A 15,360-nucleotide genomic window follows, 5' to 3' on the forward strand; every position below is an offset into this window, starting at 1 on the left:
AAAATGTGTGGACTGAATGAGTAGGTGGGCCTTGTCCGCATAGTTTGGAACCCACTGGGCGTAGTATGGGAAGAACCCCAGGCAGCGTTTGAGGGCCTCGGGGCAGTGGGGGAGGGGAAGCTCCATGAGGGCCCGTTCTGGACCACATAGCCGAGTAGGGTTAAGCGGGTCGTGCTAAACAAGCACTTCTCCTTGGTGTAGGTGAGGTTGAGGAGAGTGGCGGTGTGGAGAAATTTGGCAAGGTTGGCATCGTGGTCCTGCTGGTCATGGCCGCAGATGGTGACATTGTCTAGGTACGGGTAGGTGGGCCGCAAACCGTACCGGTCGACCGTTCGGTCCATCTCCCTTTGAAAGACCGAAACCCCGTTAGTGACGCTGAAGGGAACCCTAAGGAAGTGATAGAGACGACCGTCCGACTCGAAAGCAGTGTATGGACGGTCCGATTTACGAATGGGGAGCTGGTGGTAGGCGGATTTGAGGTCTACCGTTGAGAAGACCCGGTACTGTGCAATCTGATTGACCATATCAGATATGCGTGGGAGGGTAACGCATCGAGCTGCGTGTACCGATTGATGGTCTGGCTGTAATCCACGGCCATTCTGTGTTTCTCCCCAGTTTTAACGACTACCACTTGGGCTCTCCAGGGGCTGTTGCTGGCCTCGATAATGCCCTCCTGAAGCAGCCACTGGAACTCGGACCTGATGAAGGTCCTGTCCTGAGTGCTGTACCGTCTGCTCCTGGTGGCGACGGGTTTGCAATCCGGGGTTAGATTGGCAAAGAGGGAAGGCGGATTGACCTTTAGGGTCCCGAGGCCGTACACAGTGAGGGGTGGTAGGGACCCGCCGAATTTGAGGGTTAGGCTCTGGAGGTTACACTGGAAGTCCAGGCCGAGTAGTAGGGCAGCGCAGAGGTTAGGGAGGATGTAGAGGCGGAAGCCGCTGAATTCTATGCCCTGGGTGTGTGTGACATCTATGAGTGTGACCGTGCAGAACCCCCGGATCACCACGGAATGGGATCCGGAGGCCAGGGAAATTCTTTGGTTGGCGGGATGTACCACGAGGGAGCAGCGCCTTACCGTATCCGGGTGTATGAAGCTTCCACTGCTCCCGGAGTCCAGCAGGCTAGAGGTCACGTGGCCGTTGATTTTCACACTGGTCGATGCGGTGGCCAGGTTGTGCGGACGAGACTGTTCGATCGTCACTGAGGCGAGTCGTGGTCGGTCGTCGCTGACGTCGGATGATGGGGAGCCTGGGGTTCCCAGGTCCTGTAATGCTGTTGGTGTCCATGTCCCATGGGGGAGACAAGATGGAAGGCGCCTGAAGATCCTGCGGGGGACAAAATGGCGGCGCCCATGGGCCGCACGTTGCAGGGGTTGGACAAGATGGCGGCGCCCACTGGCCGCGCGTGGCCCCGGGAGGTGAAGATGGCGGCACCCACTGGCCGCGTGTGGCCCCAGGAGGTGAAGATGGCGGCACCCACTGGCCGCGCGTGGTCCGGGGAGGTGAAGATGGCGGCGCCCACTGGCTGCGCGTGGTCCGGGGAGATGAAGATGATGGCGCCCATTGTGTGTAGGCTAGGGGGGTGGGGGTGATAGCGGCGACTGCGTGGGCCTGGCACACTGCGGCGAGGTGCCCCTTTTGGCCGCAAGCCTTGCAAAGGGCAGCATGGGCCGGGCAGCGTTGCCGAGGGTGCTTCTGCTGGCCGTAGAAGTAACATCGGGGTCCCCCGGGGTGCGCGGGCTGGCGTGTGGCGCAGGCGTACTGGCTGGGTAAGGCCCCCGCTGGGGCGGCCATCTGTGGGGTCCATGAAGGTTAGGAGGGGTGGGCCGCACGGCTGGTGGGGTAGGCCTGAAAGTTACCTGAGGCAACCGTCATGGAGAGCGCTAGCTTCATTGTTTCAGCTAGGTCGAGCGTGGCCCCTTCTAACAGTCTCTGGCGTATGAGGTCCGGCCCAATCCCCGTTACGAACGCGTCCCGCATAAGAAGGTTGGAATATTCGGTAGCCGTAACGGCCTGACAGTCACAGTCCCGGACGAGTGGGATTAGGGCCCGCCAGAAGTCTTCTATGGACTCAGCAGGGAGTTGAGAGCAAGTGGCGAGTACGTGCCTGGCGAACAGCGTGTTCGTTTTCTGTGCGTAGTTTTCTTTGAGAAGCGCCATGGTGTCGCCAACAATTTGAGGGGTCTTGCCCGGATCAATAACTTTGGGGAACCTCACGTTGGGGTTGGCCGTACCATCTTCGACTTCTTTCTTTCACATCTACTTAGCTAACTTCATAAACACATCTATACTATCTCTCTATCACAGGGACTTCCGCATTGCCTGTTCTCAGATGGCACTTTTCTGGAATGGAATACTATTGAATAGCAGATGGAGATCATCCTGGTTGTTGTGATAAGTGACCATTTTCTAGTGAATGCTCACCAAGAACAAGAAACAGAAGCTTTAGTTGTTTAAATATCACCTCTGATTATATGTGAAGTTTTGGAGCTAAGGCTAAAAGTCTGGTTTGTGTCAATTTTAAAGGTTGTGCCTCTTTGTTCCCAATTGCATCCGAGAAAAAAACAGCTGTGGAAGCTGCACCTTCACTTTCTATTGAGCAGTTTATACTTTACACTAGTCAGTATCTGCCATTTTGAATAAGACCCATTTATTCCTCCTCTTTATTTCCTGCCTGCCAGCCAGTTTTCTAATCATCACAATACATTATCCCAATCCCATTTGCTTTACATTTACACACTAATCTCTTGTGTGGTGTTTGTCGAAAGCCTTCTGAAAGGCCGAATAAACCACGTCCGCAGGCTCTCCCTTGTCAACTCTACTGGTTACATCCTGAAAGAATTCCAGTAGATTTGTCAAGCATGAGTTCCCTTTCATAAATCCATACTGCCTCTGTCCGATCCTGCTATTGTTTTCCAAGTGCTCTGTTATCAAATCTTTTATAATGGACCCTAGCATTTTCCGCACCACTGAAGACAGGCTGACTGGTCTATAATTTCCTGTTTTCTCTCCATCTCCCTTTTTAAATAGTGGGGTTACAGTAGCTACCCTCCAATCTGCAGGAACTGTTTCAGATGTCTATAGAATCTTGGAAGATGACCGCCAATGCAAACGTTATTTATCGAGCCACTTCCTGAAGTACTCTGAGATGTAAATTATCAGGCCCTGGGGATTTATCGTCCTTCAATCCCATTTATTTCTCCAACACCCTTTCCCGTTAATACTGATTTCCTCCCTCTCACTAAATGTTGTATTCCCCAACATTTCTGGTACATTATTTGTGACCTTCTTTGTGAAGACAGAACCAAGGTATGTATTTAGTTTGTCAGCCATTTCTTTGTTCCCCATTATAAATTTCCCTGTTTCGTATTGTAAAGGAACTACATTTGTCTTCACCAATCTTTTTCTCTTCATATGCCGATAAATGTTTTTACAGACAGTTTTTATGTCCCCTGCAAGGTTACTCTCGTACTCTATTTTCCCCTTCTCAATCAATCCTTTTGTCCTCCTTTGCTAAATTGTAAACTGCTCTTAATCCTCAGGTCTGCTGTTTTATCTAGCCAATGTGTATGTCTCTTCCTTGGATCTAATACTAACTTTAATTTCCCTTGTAAGACATGGTTTGGACACTTTTCCCGTTTTCTTTTTGCGGCAGACAGGAATGAACCATTGTTGCAGTTCACTCATGGCCTCTGAATGTTTGCTATTCCGTCATCCCTATAGCGTTCCCCAGTCCATCACAGCCGACTCATGCCTCATACTCATTCCCCATCAAATCAAAGTGCGAAGATCGTGACCAATAAGGCAGTCCAACCCCTGCGGTGCCCACCGCGCATGGAACAACTCACGTGTGCCCGTGGTCACCGCATGCTCCCTCTCCAGGGACACCCGGCCGCGAACAAGGCCGCGGAAGAGGGGCAGACAGTTGGGCCGGATGACCCCCTCGGTCGCCCGCTGCCTGGACCTATAAACGGCAAGTTTGGCCAGGCCCAGGAGCAGGTTTACGAGGATATCCTCCACCCTCGTTGCCCCCCTCCGCACCGGATGCCCGTAGATGAGGAGCGTGGGGCTGAAGTGCAAACTAAACCTCAACAACAACGTTGTCAAGAAAGCAAAAAGGGAGTGCAGCCTAGGACATACAACATAGACATGCTCCACGGTCTCCACCAGGCCGCAAAAGTGGCAGGTCTCCAGCACAGCCGTGAAGCAGTGTACAGTGCGTTGTCCCAGGCCAGTTATTTTCAGCAAATTCTGGAGTCCTCCCACCGGAGGCGGCACCAGAGAGCAGGTCACATGCCCCATACGCTGACATCACGTATTCTGGGCCCAAGCCAGATTCCTCCATTTTGCAGCTGCCAGCAGTGCTGGAGTGAACTCCAGGGCCTCTGGATAACAACCCATGAAGAAGCTGAAAACAGGAACAAAGCACCACAATGATGATTAGGGGCAGCACGGTAGCATTGTGGATAGCACAATTGCTTCACAGCTCCAGGGTCCCAGGTTCGAATCCGGCTTGGGTCACTGTCTGTGTGGAGTCTGCACATCCTCCCAGTGTGTGCGTGGGTTTCCTCCGGGTGCTCCGGTTTCGTCCCACAGCCCAAAGGTGTGCAGGTTAGGTGGATTGGCCATGATAAATTTCCCTTAGTGTCAAAAATTGCCCTTAGTGTTGGGTGGGGTAACTAGGTTATGGGGATAGGGTGGAGGTGTTGACCTTGAGTAGGGTGCTCTTTCCAAGAGCCGGTCGGTGCAGACTCGATGGGCCAAATGGCCTCCTTCTGCACTGTAAATTCTAAGATAATCTATGATACTAATGTCCATTGCAAACTGGGCTCAGTGCTGGACCACATTATTTTGAATTTATATTGATTGTCTGAAGGGCTGAAGTGTATAGTAGCCAAAATTGTTGAAGATGCAAATATAGGTAGAAAAGCCAGCTGTAAGAAGGACAAAAATAGAATACAAAAAGATTTAGATAGATTAAGTGAGTGGGAAAAACATTCGCAGATGGTGGATAATCTGGGAAAATGTGGAATTGTGAATGTTGGTGTTTGGGAAAAATAGAGACTGCAGAATGCTATGGTACAGAAGGACCTGGAAATCCTCAAACATTAATCACAAAATATTAACACATAGATACAACAAAAAAAGTAAAATTTTGAATTTTATTGCAAGGGAGTATTAAAGTATGGAATCTGTCAACAACGGTACAGGGCATTGGTGAGACAGCACCTGGAGTACTGCATATAGTTTTGGTCTCATCATTTAAAGAGGGGTATCCTTGCATTAGAGACAGCTCAGAAGTAGCTGAGACAAAAGGCTTAGCATGTGAGAAAAGGTTGAGCAGATTGGACCTCTACTTACTTGAGTTTAGAAGAATGAGACATGATCTTATAGAAATATATAGAATTATGAAGAAGTTTGGCAGGATAGATTCTGAAAGGACATTTCCACCCATGGGGGAATCTTGAACGAGGGGACACAGTTTTAATATAAGGTCTGTCCTATCTAAGACCTGCACATTCCAGAGCATCAGTTCCCTTGCCTGAAGCATATTAATGAACCTGTTTGGTACATTGCATAATTGCTTACGTTGAATTCCATTGATGACTTGGACATGATGGATTTGTACAGGTGATCCCTGTAGCACCAACATTAGCCAGGGCAGTACGAGCATTCAACAGCTAACGTGCCAAGTTAGGAGAATTTATACTCCACCCTCATGTGTCCCATTCTATGGTCTGCATCGTGGCCGACATAACCATGGATCGCAAGTCACTCAGCAACCTCTTTCTTCCTATCAGGTTGACAAAGAGCCAGCTCATGTCAGTTCATTTTGATTGATGCAACAGCTAAATATTTAATTAGAATGGGGGCAGGAGAACACTTTTGTGGCAATACTTTTTGAACAGCTACGTGTGGTATGACCATAAGACCATAAGACATAGGAGCAGAATTAGGCCACTCGGCCCATCGAATCTGCTCTGCCATTCAATCATAGCCGATATTTTTCTCATCCCAATTCTCCTGCCTTTTCCCCATAACTCCCGATCCCCTTATTAATCAAGAACCTATTTATCTTTGTGTTAAACACACTCAGTGATTTGGCCTCCACAGCCTTCTACGGCAAAGGGTTCCACAGATTCACCAGCCTCTGGCTGAAGAAATTCCTCCTCATCTCTGTTTTAAAGGATCGTCCCTTTAGTCTGAGGTTGTGCCCTCTGGTTCTAGTTTTTCCTACATGTGGAAACATCCTCTCCACGTCAATTTCAATAGATCCCTCCTGTAATTGTAGCATGTGAAACTGTAACGTGCTTGTAAAAGCAAATGACTGCAGTTGCTGGAATCTGAATCAAAACCAGAAAATGTGAGATAATCTCAGCAGGACTGAGAGGATCTGTGGAGAGGGAAGGGAGCTGATGTTTTGTGTCTGGATGAGTCTTTGTCAAAGCTAGAGAGAACGGTAGCACAGTTGTTAGCACTGTTGATTCACATCGCCAGGGTCCCACTTCAATTCCAGCTTGGGTCACTGTCTGTGCGGAGTCTGCACGATCTCCTTTTGCCTGCGTGGGTTTCCTCCGTGTGCTCTGGTTTCCCCCCACAAGTCCCGAAAGATGTGCTTTGCACATTCTGAATTTCCCCTCCGAACAGGCGCCAGAGTTTGGCACCTAGGGGATTTTCACACTAACTTCATTGCAGTAAGCCTACTTGTGACAATAATCAAGATTATTATTATTATACTGTGGGAGGGGGGTACATGGCGTGGAGAACTGGGTGGTACATGGCGTGGAGAGGGCAAGTGGTCGGTGGGGATTGACAAAGATGCCATGGACAGAAAGACAAAGGGAATGTAAATAGTGATGAGATCATCAGCACTTACAATCCCATTTTTGGTTTTGTTTATTTAATGTGCTGGGTTGTGTTTTGGGGAGAAGGTTAGCTGGTGATTGATTAGATATTATTGGTCTGATGCTGTTCAGCGATTGGAATTCAGCAAAGTCACAAGCTGGAGGGCATGAAGGAAATGAATGAAGAGTAATTTTTAATCAGAACAAAATCCTTTGGGAGGTAGGAACTGTTTGAACCCATGTCTCTGTCTCGCCATAGCTAGAAATTCAGACTCTACACCACAATTTCCCAACGACTGTCAGTGAGAAACACCTTTTGTGATTTATACTCACAACCTTGGAAATAGAAAAGCAAAATCTCCCCAGTAACAAGTGACCATACAGGGTTTGATTGTCATTGGATAGTATGCAGGAATCTACCCAATGATTTATTCAAAAGCTGTTAAATCTGTTCATTGCGACTGTGCTCCCTGTGCGAACTTGACGCTGAAACACTCTGGATTGAGAAGTTAGCAGTGCGAGAACTTCACTGAGTAAACACTCTGCTCATGCCAGGGAGCTGTACAGGTAAGAATGGAGAATGGAAACAAAGCGCGATTGTCACAATTCAGGGTGAATTTTATCCAACAGGTTTAACGAGAGTCACAGCACAACTTTAAAGATTGCACTCGCGGGTTTCAGTCTGCCTGTCTCCCTTCGCGTTTCAGCTCTGACTGTGTTCAAACCCCAAAAGTTATTGAAAGCAAGTTTTATATTCGCGATTCAGTCGGGCTTGGAAAACGAAACTTACAAAAGAAAGGACATGGCAGGAAATGATGAGTCACGGTGTTTGTCAGATTGGGGAAATGATACAATAACAAGTGAGCAGAGGAGCTCGACTGCCCTGATCAATTATTTTGTCAGGACAAGGAATTCAGCTCAAGCGTTTTGTTATTCCACTGCAGAGCTAATGAAAAGTTTGGAATAAGTACTGTTCGATATTATTGCATGGATGTCGAACACTTCGTTAACTTTTTAAAAAAACACGTTTGTTTTCAAAAGTTTTAAAATGGCCACTTATATGAGTGAATAGAGTGACAGTATAACAAACCCTCGGCTGGCTCTGAGCAGACTTGTCTGCCAAAGGGGCCACAGCAAATCCCGGACACTGCCCATCCACCCAGGTCTCACTCACAACTGTCTTTTTGCAAAAAAATATACTTCATTCATAAGATATCTGAAAGTGAGGTTGCAAAACATTTCAAATCGTCAAGACAGGAAAGGGCAATGATGTTCAAATTTTCTCCAGAGGTCAAGATGTTCTCTGAGGTGCTTCAATTCATACAAACATTTCAATATTTTCATGACAGAGAGTAATTCTGTTCAAACCATGTACATCAGGCATGTTGCACTCAATGAGGTGCTTCAATACAGTTACATACAGTTAGCGGTAAGCACACAGTCCGAGGGGATTTACATAAGTGTTTTTCAAAGTCTTTTGCCCAGGACCCATTTTTACCATCCTTTGCGACCCACGCCAGCTGACCTTAGCAATCAAAACCGGGCGACTTCGCGACCCACAATTTAATGTGACAGGACAGCCTGCTTGGCCCGCACAATCTCATTTGCGTTGTCATTCAATTTTACATTTCTGCAAAGGACTTCAGCTGATGGTTTAAGTTTTCACTGCATCCTTTGAAAAAAATCAAGAGATTTGTCCTCAAACTCACCATGAATGCCTTTGAAGTTTTGAGGATTTTAGTCTTTAATTTGCCAGTATTTCCTTACGTATGACCCTGACATTGAAAATGACTGTTTTAAGCGGTTATCGGCCCTTTATTGTAGATTGGCTAGAAGGACGTACACAGTGGCCTTTTCCCATTGCATCTTGGCGACGGCAGCCCAAAGCTTGAGTGCATTCCTGAGCACTGTGCCAGTCTGCAACAGGTTTCGGACAAGCCAAAGAGCGTCTTCACCACGTTGATGATCCTCCAGCAGCAGTTGATGTTTGTCTTAGTGTGTGCCCCCGGGAACAGTCTGTAGAACAAAAGTTGTCCTGTGTCACAGAGCTGCTGGGGTGAACATCAACAAATACCACTGCATCTCTCTCCAGACCATCTTTGCAAAGGCACATTCCACAAGGAGGTGTGTGACTGTCTTTCCTCCTGCAGCCACTTTGAGGGCAGCATGCAGCAGTGCTGAGACTTTCGGGCATGCATGAAGGGTCTGACGGGTAGTGCCCTTCTCACCACCAGCCAAGCTAGGCCTCGGTGCTTGTTTGAAAGTTCTGGTTATGAGGCATTCTGCCAAGTGATTTTGACAGTCTGCTCAGGGTACAATCCAACCGGATCCATCGTCTCCTTTTCCCTCAAACCTCGAGGACGTGACGTGCAGACCACTGACTGATGGACTTGTGGTCAAAGGTGTTCTTCTGAACAAATGTTTCCACATTCCCAGCTTCTTGGAACTTTCTGCAGCAACGTGGTCAGACCCATCCTTTGTAACACCGGGGACAGGTAGAATCTCAGCTTGTAGTGACACTTGATGTTTGCGTACCGTGGATCTTCGCACAGCTTGTTGCAGCCACTCGCAAAGGTGGCCATCAGGATTAGGGCAACATTGGGCATGTTCCTTCCTCCCTTATATGGAGATTTGCACATGCATTTTTTAAAAATATATTCTTTTTTCATAAAATCTCTAAAGAAAAATTGTTGCAAATATATTTCAAATTGTCATAATATGATATTTACATTTTCTCCAGATGTACAGATTCACTCTGAGGTACTTCAATTCAATAATGAGGACATTACATACATTTGAATGTTTTCATTACAATTCTTTTCAAACTATTTACATTGATCGTGTTACACCCTGTGGTGCTTCAATACAGATTTATACATTCAGTGATAATCACACAGACTGAGGAGTTTTACACAGTTACCAGCCCCTCGGCATACATTTGTTGGAAAACCTTACACAGTGGCCTTTCCGCATTGCGCCTCAGCAAAGGCTGCCCAAGCTTGACTGCATCCCTCAACACATATTCCTGGACCTTGGAAGGTGCCAGTCTGCAGTGCTTGATCGAGCAAAATTCTTTGCACTGGAAAACCACTAAGTTTCGGGCAGACCAAAGAGCGTCTTTCACCGGGTTGATGATCCTCCAGAAGTAGTTGATGCCTGACTCGGTGTGTCCCCCTGGGAACAGTCCGTAGAGCACATAATCCTGCACCATGGAGCTGCTGGGGATGAACCTCGGCTAATACAGCTTCTCTCTCCAGGCCTTCTTTGCAAAGGCCATTCCACAATGAGGCGTATGACCATCTCACCCAGCCTGCAGCCGCTTCAAGGGCAGCGTGCTACGGCACTGAGACCTCGGGCATGCATGAAGGATCTGATGGAGAGGGCCCTTCTCACCATCAGCTCTTGCTGCTTGTTTGAAAGTTCTGGTGATGGGGCATTCTGCCAGATGACTCTGACAGTCTGCTGAAGGAACCATCCAAAATTTTCTACTGTCTCCTTTTACCTCAAGAGCGTCAAGCACATTAGGTGCAGACCACCGCTTGATCGCCTTGTGGTCAAAGGTGTTTTTCTGAAGAATTTTTTGCCACGAGGGACAGGTGATATGGCACGGTCCAACTACTTGGAGCGTTCCGTGGCAATGATACCAGACCCATCATTGCAACACCTGGGGACAGGTAGAACCTCAGTATGTAGTGACACTACTGGATGTCCACGCACAGCTTGATGCAGCTGTACACAAAGGATAAAAGGATTTGCTGATCCTCAGGATGTCAGACTACAAAGACTTTACTGAGCCATTTTCTTCCTTCAGGCTGCTGATCACTGAGGTCTCTCTGTGCACCTTTCGGACGAAGAAACGTGAGCATGTTTCCATAAGACCATAAGACATAGGAGCAGAATTAGGCCACTTGGCCCATCGAATCTGCTCCGCCATTCAATCATGGCTGATATTTTCTCATCCCCATTCTTCTGCCTTCTCCCCATAGCCCCTGATCTCCTTATTAATCAAGAACCTATCTATCTCTGTCTTAAAGAAACTTAGTGAATTGGCCTCCACAGCCTTCTGCGGCAAAGAGTTCCACAGATTCACCACCCTCTGGCTGAAAAAATTCCTACTCATCTCTGTTTTAAAGGATCGTCCCTTTAATCTGAGATGGTGTCCTCTGGTTCTAGTGTTTCCTACAAGTGGAAACATCCTCTCCACGTCCACTCTATCCAGGTCTCGCAGTATCTTGTATGTTTCAATAAGATCCCATCTCATCCTTCTAAACTCCAACGAGTACAGACCCAGAGTCCTCAAACGTTCCTCATATGACTAGTTCTTCATTCCAGGGATCATTCTTGTGAACCTCCTCTGGACCCTATCCAAGGCCAACACATCCTTCCTTAGATATGGGGCCCAAAACTGCTCACAATACTCCAAATGGGGTCTGACCAGAGCCTTCTATAGCCTCAGAAGTACATCCCTGGTCTTGTATTCTAGCTCTCTCGACATGAATGCTAACATTGCATTTGCCTTCTTAACTGCCAACTGAACCTGCATATTAACCTTAAGAGAATCGTGAACAAGGACTCCCAAGTCCCTTTATGCTTCTGCTTTCCGAAGCATTTCCCCATTTAGAAAATTGTCTATGCCTAGATTCCTCCTTCCAAAGTGGAAGGAGGAATTGTATTTCATTTGCCACTTCATTGCCCACTCTCCTAGCTTGTCCAAATCCTTCTGCAGCCCCCCTGCTTCCTCAATACTACCTGTTCCTTTACAGATCTTTGTATCATCTGCAAATTTAGAGTGCTCAATTATTTATTTTTCCAATTAAGGGGTAATTTATCATGGCCAATCCACTAACTTGCACATCTTTGGGTTTGTGGGGGTGAAACCCCCGCAGACATGGGGAGAATGTGCAAACTCCACATGGACAGTGACCCAGGGCCGGGTCCTCAGCGCCGCAGTCGAGTGCTAACCAAAGCACCACATGCCGCCCTATATCATATGCAAACTTAGCAACAGTGCCTTCAGTACCTTCTTCCAGATCATTAATGTATATTGTGTTGTGGTCCCAGCACAGACCCCTGAGGCACACCACTAGTCACTGACTGCCATCCTGAAAAAGACCCCTTTATCCCCATTCATTGGCTTCTACCAGTCAGCCAATCCTCTATCCATGCCAGGATCTTACCCTTAACACCATGGGCTCTTAACTTATTTAACAGTCTCCTATGCGGCACCTTGTCACAGGCCTTCTGGAAATCTAAATAAATCACGTCCACTGGTTCTCCTTTGTCTAACTTGCTTGTTACCTCCTCAAAGAACTCTAACAGATTTGTCAGACACGGCCTCCCTTTGACAAAGCCGTGCTGACTCAGTCCTATTTTACCATGCCCTTCCAAGTGCTTCGCAATCTCATCTTTAATAACAGACTCTAAAATCTTACCAATGATCGAAGTCAGGCTAACCGGCCTATAATTTCTCGTCTTTTGCCTCCCTCCCTTCTTAAACAGTGGTGTTACATTAGCCACCTTCCAGTCCTCTGGGACCTTTCCTGCCTCCAGTGATTCCTGAAAGAACATCACTAATGCTTCCACAATTTCCTCTTTTCAGACCCTGGGGTGCTATCTCTTTTCTGACCCTGGGGTGTAGTCCATCCGGTCCAGGTGACTTACCCACCTTCAGACCTTTCAGTTTCCCCAGAACCTTCTCCTTAGTAATGGTCTATTCTATCATATTGTGGTCACTGCTCCCTAAAGGCTCCTTCACCTTAAGTTCCCTAATCAAGTCTGCCTCATTACACAACACCAAATACAGAATTGCCTGTTCCCTAGTGGGCTCTGTCACAAGCTGCTCCAAAAAAACATCTCTTAGACATTCCACAAATTCCATTTCTTGGGATTTTCCCAGCCCACCTGCATATTGAAGTCCTCCATGATTATTGTAATATTGCTCTTTTTACATGCCTTTTCTATCTCCTGATTTATTTTCTGCCCCACATCCTGACTACTGCTAGGAGGCCTGTACATAACTCCCATCAGGGTCTTTTTACCTTTGCGATTCCTCAACTCTACCTATAGAGATCCTATGCCTTCTGATCCTATATCGCTCCTTGCTGTCAATTTAACTTCATTCCTTCCTAACAATGCAACCCCGCCCCCTTTGCCCATCTGCCTGTCCTTTCGATAGGACATATATCCTTGGATATTTCGATCCCAGTTCTGATCCTCTTGCAGCCACGTCTCTGTGATGCCCACAACATCGTACCGGCCAATTTCAATGTGCGCAACAAGCTCATTTACCTTGTTCCATACACTGCGTGCATTTCGGTACAGCACCCTCAATCCTGCATTGGCCTCCTCCCTTGTCACACTCTCCTCAGTCAATGTACCCTGGACTGTGGCCCTTTTTGATTTTTGTCTATGGCTTCGCTTACACTTTCCCCCTTACTCCTTTTTGTTTCTGGCCCTGTTTTACTTCCCTCCGACTTCCTACATCGGATCCCATCCCCCTGCCACATTAGTTTAAACCCTCCCCAACAGCTCTAGCAAACCCCCCCCCCCCCCCCTTGGACATCGGTTCCAGTCCTGCCCAGGTACAGACCGTCGCGCTTTGTACTGGTCCCACCTCGCCCAGAATCGGTTCCAATGCCCCAGGAAATTGAATCTCTTCCTCTTGCACCACCTCTCAAGCCACGCAATCATCCTATCTATCCTGACATTCCTACTCTCACTAGCTCGTGGCACTGGTAGCAATCCTGAGATTACTGCCTTTTGAGGTCCTACTTTTTAGTTTAACTCCGAACTCCCTGAATTCAGCTTGTAGGACCTCATCCCGTTTTTTACCCATATTGTTGCTGCCTATGCGCACCACAACAGCTGGCTGTTCACCCTCCCCTCCCCAGAATGTCCTGCAGCCGCTCCGAGACATCCTTGACCCTTGTCCCTGGCACCCTGGAGTCTCGATTGTGTCCGCAGAGCCGCCGGCGGTTGAGTCCCCGATCACTATAGCCCTGCCATTCTTCTTCCTGCCCTCCTGCGCAGCAGAGCCAGCCACGGTGCCATGAACCTGGCTGCTGCTGTTTTCCCCTGGTGAGCTATCTCCCTCAACAGTATCCAAAGCGGTATATCTGTTTTTCAGGGAGATGACCGCAGGGGACACCTGCACTGCCTTCCTACTCTTGCTCTGTCTTTTGGTCACATATTTTCCATCTCCCTCAGTAACGTTCACCTGCGGTGTGACCAACCCGCTAAACGTGCTATCCACGACGCCCTCAGCATCGCTGGTGCTCCAAAATGAGTCAATCAGCAGCTCCAGAGCTGTCAAGCGGTCTAACAGGAGCTGCAGCTGGACACACTTCTAGCACGTGAAGGAGCCAGGGACAGCGGATGTGTCCCTGAGCTCCCACATCGCACACGAGGAGCATGACATGGGTCTGGGATGTCCTGCTAGTCTCAAACCGTAGGTTAACTTATACAACTACAATTCCAAAAAAAGGAAAAAAATAAATAAATAAGTAGACAAATGAAAAGAAAAACTACTTACCAGTCACCTACCACGGATAAAAAGCACCTTCTCCCAACCCAGCTTCGAATTTCATCCTGCTCTAAGGAGCGGACTCTGGACTGGAAAATGACCTTGGAGGCCTCTGAGGTAAAGAGCGAGCCTTGCTGGCTCTTCGCCTCTTGGAGATCCTCCTTGACATCAACCCGCATTGACTGCAGCCGGAGCAGGTTCTGCATACTTTTCTGGAATTTGGACATGTCTCTCTCACCTTCTGAACACCTTTGAGGATGAAAAACCTCTTGATGTTCCCCTTGATTGCTTTCCACTGGAGAGATGGAGACTCAAAGATGTCTTTCACTATTATCCAACCTTTCGGGCTTCTCTGGGGTCAACAGTTTCACGTTCAGCTTCTATGTCCCCCTGCCCAACCCCTGGTTTTCCTGTAGGTGACAATTGGCCAGTAGGAGGCTGTGGTTAGAGAAGAAGATCGGCTTGACATTGTTGGACCTGACCAGCGTGCAGCTTGGCATCTTTCACCGTTTCCATCAGGAGTCTGGACATGGCGTCCAGTTTGCTGTCAACCTTGCCAGAATCTCCAGTCGCACCAATGATGCATTTGAAGTCACCGCCCAAAATGATTGGTATGGAAGTGGCCAACAGCAGTGGGAGTTGCTGAAAGACTGACAGCCGCTCATTCTTTAGGCGGGAGCGTACAACTTAATGAGTCTGAGAGGAGCGTTTTTGTATGCAACGTCTGCTATGAGAAGGTGTCCACCAACCACCTCCTTAACTTTGGTGATGGTGAACATGCCTCCCCACAGCAGAATACCCAGGCCGGAGGAACGACAATCGTTTCCTCCTGACCAGATGGATGGCCCGTGGGATGACCAGCTCACCCTGCGTCTGTAGTTGCTGAGGTGCGGTATTCCACACTCCTACAGGAACAGTAGGTCTGTTTTAACGTTGGCCAGGTAACTAAGATTTGTCACACATGGTGAAGTGTCTTTAATGCTTTGCACATTAA

At 47.9% G+C, this 15,360-nt stretch overlaps 1 protein-coding gene across 2 annotated transcripts in view; it reads left to right on the forward strand.

Moving 5' to 3' along the window:
* LOC140420896 (interferon-inducible GTPase 5-like) overlaps positions 1 to 15,360 on the forward strand; it is a 34,367-nt gene that overhangs the window by 4,395 nt on the left and 14,612 nt on the right. Inside the window, exon 1 of one of the 2 annotated variants that reach the window (XM_072505022.1) lies at positions 7,272 to 7,411. The exons of the other annotated variant lie outside the window; for it this stretch is intronic. The gene's annotated coding sequence lies outside the window, so the exon portion shown is untranslated. Of the gene's footprint in view, positions 1 to 7,271; positions 7,412 to 15,360 lie in introns of those variants that run through there. 2 annotated transcript variants of the gene reach the window in all.

Source organism: Scyliorhinus torazame, chromosome 5 (assembly GCF_047496885.1).
Source record: "Scyliorhinus torazame isolate Kashiwa2021f chromosome 5, sScyTor2.1, whole genome shotgun sequence".
NCBI classification, from domain to species: Eukaryota; Metazoa; Chordata; class Chondrichthyes; order Carcharhiniformes; family Scyliorhinidae; genus Scyliorhinus; species Scyliorhinus torazame.